Here is a 7,204-nt window from a genome sequence, read left to right as displayed (position 1 = left end):
GCATCTCACAACAACCAGAGCAGGAGGGATCCTAATGGAGCCGAACTAATTTCGTCACGTCAGGATTGCGTTCACGTACATGGACAGTGGAATGGTTTTTATGTGGGTCATGTGCGACATGCACTGAGCCATGGGTGGGAGGTGTCAGTACAATCTGGTCCCCCCTTTACCTCTGGGGTCATATAGGACCACTGGAAAGTGTCCAAAGACATGCAACAAAAATAGTTCCAGGTCTAGGAGGAGGAGGAGGAGGAGGAGGAGGAAATCCCTGACACGATCCCCTCTGTGTGGAGGAAGATTAAAAGGAAATACATAAACACGAACAGAATCTTGGGAGGCCATGACGATTTTTGGTAGAAAACAGTTCCGTTACGTCAGGAGCGACTCCAGACCTAGAGGGCGCTGGTGGGAGTGAGTCGTGTGTGGAGGGAAGTGAGGGAACACTGGAAGTGAGCCGAGACGTGTGTGGAGAGAAGAGGGAACACTGGAAGTAACCTGCGACGTGTGTGGAGGGAAGTGAGGGAACTTAGCTTCATCACCCATGTGGTACAAGGCCAGGAGAGAGGCGGCAAGTGTGGCCCCCAGTGTGGGAGGGAAGTCACTGCTCATTATCATGCAAATTACAGAGATAAAGTTGCAGCATCCACACATACGAGGCTCCCAGGCGGCCCAGGTGTACAGACACTTGAGAACAGTTGACTGGTGATGGTGACCAGTGATGGTGACCAGTGATGGTGACCATGACCAGTGATGGTGACCAGTGATGGTGGCCATGACCAGTGATGGTGGCCATGACCAGTGATGGTGAAGATGGTGGCCAAGACCAGTGATGGTGACCAGTGATGGTGGCCATAACCAGTGATGGTGGCCAAGACCAGTGATGGTGACCAGTGATGGTGACCATGACCAGTGATGGTGACCAGTGATGGTGACCATGACCAGTGATGGTGGCCATGACCAGTGATGGTGAAGATGGTGGCCAAGACCAGTGATGGTGAGGATGGTGGCCAAGACCAATGATGGTGGCCAAGACCAGTGATGGTGAAGATGGTGGCCAAGACCAGTGATGGTGACCAGTGATGGTGGCCATAACCAGTGATGGTGGCCAAGACCAGTGATGGTGACCAGTGATGGTGACCATGACCAGTGATGGTGACCAGTGATGGTGGCCATAACCAGTGATGGTGGCCAAGACCAGTGATGGTGAAGATGGTGGCCAAGACCAGTGATGGTGACCAGTGATGGTGGCCATAACCAGTGATGGTGGCCAAGACCAGTGATGGTGACCAGTGATGGTGACCATGACCAGTGATGGTGACCAGTGATGGTGACCATGACCAGTGATGGTGGCCATGACCAGTGATGGTGAAGATGGTGGCCAAGACCAATGATGGTGGCCAAGACCAGTGATGGTGAAGATGGTGGCCAAGACCAGTGATGGTGAAGATGGTGGCCATGAGCAGTGATGGTGAAGATGGTGGCCATGACCAGTGATGGTGAGGATGGTGGCCAAGACCAATGATGGTGGCCAAGACCAGTGATGGTGAAGATGGTGGCCAAGACCAGTGATGGTGAAGATGGTGGCCATGAGCAGTGATGGTGAGGGTGGTGACGAGCGGTGACCACGAGTTATGGTGTGGCTGAGTGATAGTGAGTGGTGATCATGATGTGTCATGGTGTGGCTATGGTGAGTGATGGAGTGGGTGGTGATCATGATGTGTCATGGTGTGGCTATGGTGAGTGATAGTGAGTAGTGATCATGATGTGTCATGGTGTGGCTGAGTGATAGTGAGTGGTGAACATGATGTGTCATGGTGTGGCTATGGTGAGTGATAGTGAGTAGTGATCATGATGTGTCATGGTGTGGCTGAGTGATAGTGAGTGGTGAACATGATGTGTCATGGTGTGGCTATGGTGAGTGATAGTGAGTGGTGATCATGATGTGTCATGGTGTGGCTATGGTGAGTGATAGTGAGTGGTGATCATGATGTGTCATGGTGTGGCTATGGTGAGTGATAGTGAGTAGTGATCATGATGTGTCATGGTGTGGCTGAGTGATAGTGAGTGGTGAACATGATGTGTCATGGTGTGGCTATGGTGAGTGATAGTGAGTGGTGATCATGATGTGTCATGGTGTGGCTGAGTGATAGTGAGTGGTGAACATGATGTGTCATGGTGTGGCTATGGTGAGTGATAGTGAGTGGTGATCATGATGTGTCATGGTGTGGCTATGGTGAGTGATAGTGAGTGGTGGTCATGATGTGTCATGGTGTGGCTATGGTGAGTGATAGTGAGTGGTGATCATGATGTGTCATAGTGTGGCTGAGTGATAGTGAGTGGTGAACATGATGTGTCATGGTGTGGCTATGGTGAGTGATAGTGAGTGGTGATCATGATGTGTCATGGTGTGGCTATGGTGAGTGATAGTGAGTGGTGGTCATGATGTGTCATGGTGTGGCTATGGTGAGTGATAGTGAGTGGTGGTCATGATGTGTCATGGTGTGGCTATGGTGAGTGATAGTGAGTGGTGATCATGATGTGTCATGGTGTGGCTATGGTGAGTGATAGTGAGTGGTGATCATGATGTGTCATGGTGTGGCTATGGTGAGTGATAGTGAGTGGTGGTCATGATGTGTCATGGTGTGGCTATGGTGAGTGATAGTGAGTGGTGATCATGATGTGTCATGGGGTGGCTGAGTGATAGTGAGTGGTGAACATGATGTGTCATGGTGTGGCTATGGTGAGTGATAGTGAGTGGTGATCATGATGTGTCATGGTGTGGCTATGGTGAGTGATAGTGAGTGGTGATCATGATGTGTCATGGTGTGGCTATGGTGAGTGATAGTGAGTGGTGATCATGATGTGTCATGGTGTGGCTATGGTGAGTGATAGTGAGTGGTGGTCATGATGTGTCATGGTGTGGCTATGGTGAGTGATAGTGAGTGGTGATCATGATGTGTCATGGTGTGGCTATGGTGAGTGATAGTGAGTGGTGATCATGATGTGTCATGGTGTGGCTATGGTGAGTGATAGTGAGTGGTGATCATGATGTGTCATGGTGTGGCTATGGTGAGTGATAGTGAGTGGTGATCATGATGTGTCATGGTGTGGCTATGGTGAGTGATAGTGAGTGGTGATCATGATGTGTCATGGTGTGGCTATGGTGAGTGATGGAGTGGGTGGTGATGGAGGGAGGGAGTGAGGGGAGGGTCGGGCGTGTGGTCTGGGGTAGGGTGAGGGGCGGGTCGTGACCACCGCAGCCATTGTCATGTTGATGATGGAGGCAGGAGGGCCCGGCCTGGCCCTCTTGCCACTGCTGGTGTGGCCACTGTCTCCCTCCAGTGGTGACCAAGGTTCCTCCCACGGCCACACCACTTCACTGTCCCACTGTGTAAAGTGTAGTGGGTGTTACAGTGGCGGTGTGTGTACTGATGTCCCCAGGGGTCAGTCCCCTCTCTCTCTCTCTCTCTCTCTCTCTCTCTCTCTCTCTCTCTCTCTCTCTCTCTCTCTCTCTCTCTCTCTCTCTCTCTCTCTCTCTCTCCGTAGTAAATTTGTCCTTCCCTTCGAGTATTCTTTCGGCCACTCTGTTACCAGTGGATGATGTGTTACCGTAACCCGTTACCTGCCTTGACCTGAGGACCGGTGTGGCAGCCGACCTGACTGACCTGGGGTCAGGAGAGGTCAGGGGCATCATGATTACTCCCCCCTCCCCCTCCCACCTCCCTCCACTAGCAAGGAAGGAGAAGGTTGTATGTGGAAGAACACAACATCGTGGATGGTTGTGAGAAGGTGAGGGTTGTATGTGGGACAACACAACATCATGGATGGTTGTGAGAAGGTGAGGGTTGTATGTGGGACAACACAACATCGTGGATGGTTGTGAGGTTGTACCATTATAGAATATCTTCGTTACCACAGGTTGGAGGCTACAGGTGTGGGTGGTGATGTGTGTGGGTATTGACACATGACTTGGCCACTGACTCTCAGGTCAAGTGTGACTCAGCGTACATGACCTCAGTCATTCACTCAGCGTACATGACCCCAGTCATTCACTCAGCGTACATGACCTCAGTCATTCACTCAGCGTACATGACCCCAGTCATTCACTCAGCGTACATGACCCCAGTCATTCACTCAGCGTACATGACCTCAGTCATTCACTCAGCGTACATGACCTCAGTCCTTCACTCAGCGTACATGGCCTCAGTCATTCACTCAGCGTACATGACCTCAGTCATTCACTCAGCGTACATGACCTCAGTCATTCACTCAGCGTACATGACCTCAGTCATTCACTCAGCGTACATGACCTCAGTCATTCACTCAGCGTACATGGCCTCAGTCATTCACTCAGCGTACATGACCTCAGGCATTCACTCAGCGTACATAACCTCAGTCATTCACTCAGCGTACATGACCTCAGTCATTCACTCAGCGTACATGGCCTCAGTCATTCACTCAGCGTACATGACCTCAGGCATTCACTCAGCATACATGGCCTCAGTCATTCACTCAGCGTACATGACCTCAGGCATTCACTCAGCGTACATAACCTCAGTCATTCACTCAGCGTACATAACCTCAGTCATTCACTCAGCGTACATAACCTCAGTCATTCACTCAGCGGCGCGTCTGGACTCCTCTCCCGTGGTAGCACGGAAGACACCATGTTCTCCCACTGTCCCCCTCCTCCTCCGTGGTGTCAGTGTATCATACACTCACAAGTCCTCATACTCAGGCGCCTGCCTGGTTCAACCATGATGGCGAAATAGACACCGTAATGAGGCTTCGCGAGCCGTCGAGTGAGGCGCGACAGAAGATAAGTTGACGGTGTCTTGTACGTCGAGCGGAGGCATACCGATCATATCTAAGCGCCAGCTGGTGGGCATCGCTGCCATGACCGGGTCACTCACTGCTCAACACCACCAAACCGTAGCTCACCAGCCACACAAAGTGACTTATGATTCAATACAGTAAGTCAGTGTGAAGTTTATCATGTGTGAGACAACACAACACAAGCATTAACTTGTGCCTCGCAGAATCATCAATACATCTGATGTAGAACACACAGTTACGAAGAGAAGGTACAAGTTTTTTTTCTTAAAAAGCAAAGTGTCATTTCGTTAATTTTGATGGACCGTTTTCTGTGATGTTCGAGTTGTGTGGCCAAGCCAGTACACTTGGGTACCGACTCCTCACACACACACACACACACACACACACACACACACACACACACACACACATACATATTCCAGCACAACCAGAGTGTGGATCCACGAGACAGTATAACAACATATATCAGAGAAAACCAGGATACGACTGGTCGACAGAACTGTACCTAACCCCTACACACCCTCTCTATACATCAGGGTTATATCAGTGAAAAACGTATTCCAGATTTCGAACGCCAAGCATTTATAAGGTTACTACGCGTCATGTCCCACACTCTGAGACTAGAACCAGCCAGATGGAGGAGTAGGACACCATCAGGAATGTGTGATGTGCAGCAGTACATGTGCTAGTAATACCGTACACACACACACATGTGCTGTCAGGAGGCCTGGTGTCACATGCAAGTGTCAAAGATGGTACCCCAGGTTGACATTCACGAGTGTGAGCGACTCGGTGGATTGCAATGGCGATGCAAAAGCTTTATCTAATTGTCTATGATGTGTGGAAGTTGTATATACAAGTGTTATACCTATGTTATGATTCTCTGCTCTGAGTGGCGGAACTCGGGTATATTGGAGCTTGAGTGTGAAGGTTATTGTGTGGACTAAGAATTATGGCAAAATGTGCTTGCCTATTATGTTAGTGTACTGTTATTATTTGTGTCAATCAACTAACTAACTAACTACCTAACTAACTAACTAACTGCCTAACTAACTAACTAACTAACTAACTGGCTGCCGGCAGGGCCTCCCGGGTACACAGCGCCATGCAGGCAGGGGAGTCAGCCACGTCCTCAGCCCACAGGAGTCCATATCTGGCCTTCCTCACCATCGCTCTCTCCTCCGCCTGACTCTCCACCTCAGGTACGGTCCACTTGTGTTCATTAGTACGACCCTTCCCCACGACGGTACGACCCTTGGCCAGGACGATACGACCCTTGGCCAGGACGGTACGACCCTTGGCCAGGACGGTGCAACTCTTGACCACAACAGTACGACTTTTGGCCACAACGTACGACCCTTGACCACGACGGTACGACCCATGACCACCACGGTACGATCCTTGACCACGACGGTACGACCCTTGACCACGACGGTACGACCCTTGACCACGACGGTACGACCCTTGACCACGACGGTACATCTCTTGACCACGACGGCACGACCCTCGCGTATGATGGCCTGGTTCTTTGACCTATCCTCATACGCCTCACACCCAGGAATCGTACCATCGACCTTACAATGTCCTCGTGGACAAATTGTGGCGTCTCGACCGTCTTGACGGTGGAAAATAGAAAACGAAGTCTCTCTTACGTCAAGTCGCAGGGCAACGTCAAGTCCAGCCCTGGGGAATGGACGACCTTTGTCGTTTGCCATCCTGTGGGACTTGGGGACCCCAGTCCTGCAAAATGGGAAAAATCCCACGATCGATTCAGCCTCTTTGTGTATGCTTGATCCCTCGTCCCACGCCACGTTAATGAGACATAGATAAACCATGAGTAATGTGGGTGATGAGGTATCACTCACCGGTGCCCACATGAGGGTCAGAACTGCTACGGAGGATGAGGAAACCTCTCCCTGTACACATGATGTTGGTGGCGTTGACCGATCATGGACTGAGGGAGTCGGGTCACATCATGGAGAGAAGGGAAAGCGTTCCACAGTCTGGGTGTGGAAGGGAAGAGGCAAACGCTAAGTCAACCAGACCTGGGACTACCAGGGTCCACACGCTGTCCCTGGGACGCACTGGCCCGTCGGGATGTGAAATCCACTTGATGATTCTCAATCTTGTAATTTCTTATATATTTTCTAAGAAAACATTACTTCACATATTATCTCTGAGGAATATTCTAGTTCAGAGGAAAATGTGTTACGCTGCACTTGACCACAAAGCAGGTCTGGCCCTAACTTGAGGCACAACCTCCGGGTCTGCCCCTAACTTGAGGCACAAACTCCAGGTCTGGCCCTAACTTGAGGCACAACCTCCAGGTCTGCCCCTAACTTGAGGCACAACCTCCAGGTCTGGCCCT

Source organism: Panulirus ornatus, chromosome 9, assembly GCF_036320965.1.
Source record: "Panulirus ornatus isolate Po-2019 chromosome 9, ASM3632096v1, whole genome shotgun sequence".
In the NCBI taxonomy this organism is placed as follows: Eukaryota; Metazoa; Arthropoda; class Malacostraca; order Decapoda; family Palinuridae; genus Panulirus; species Panulirus ornatus.
The sequence above is the reverse complement of the archived record's forward strand: the minus strand, read 5'-3'. Positions refer to the sequence as shown.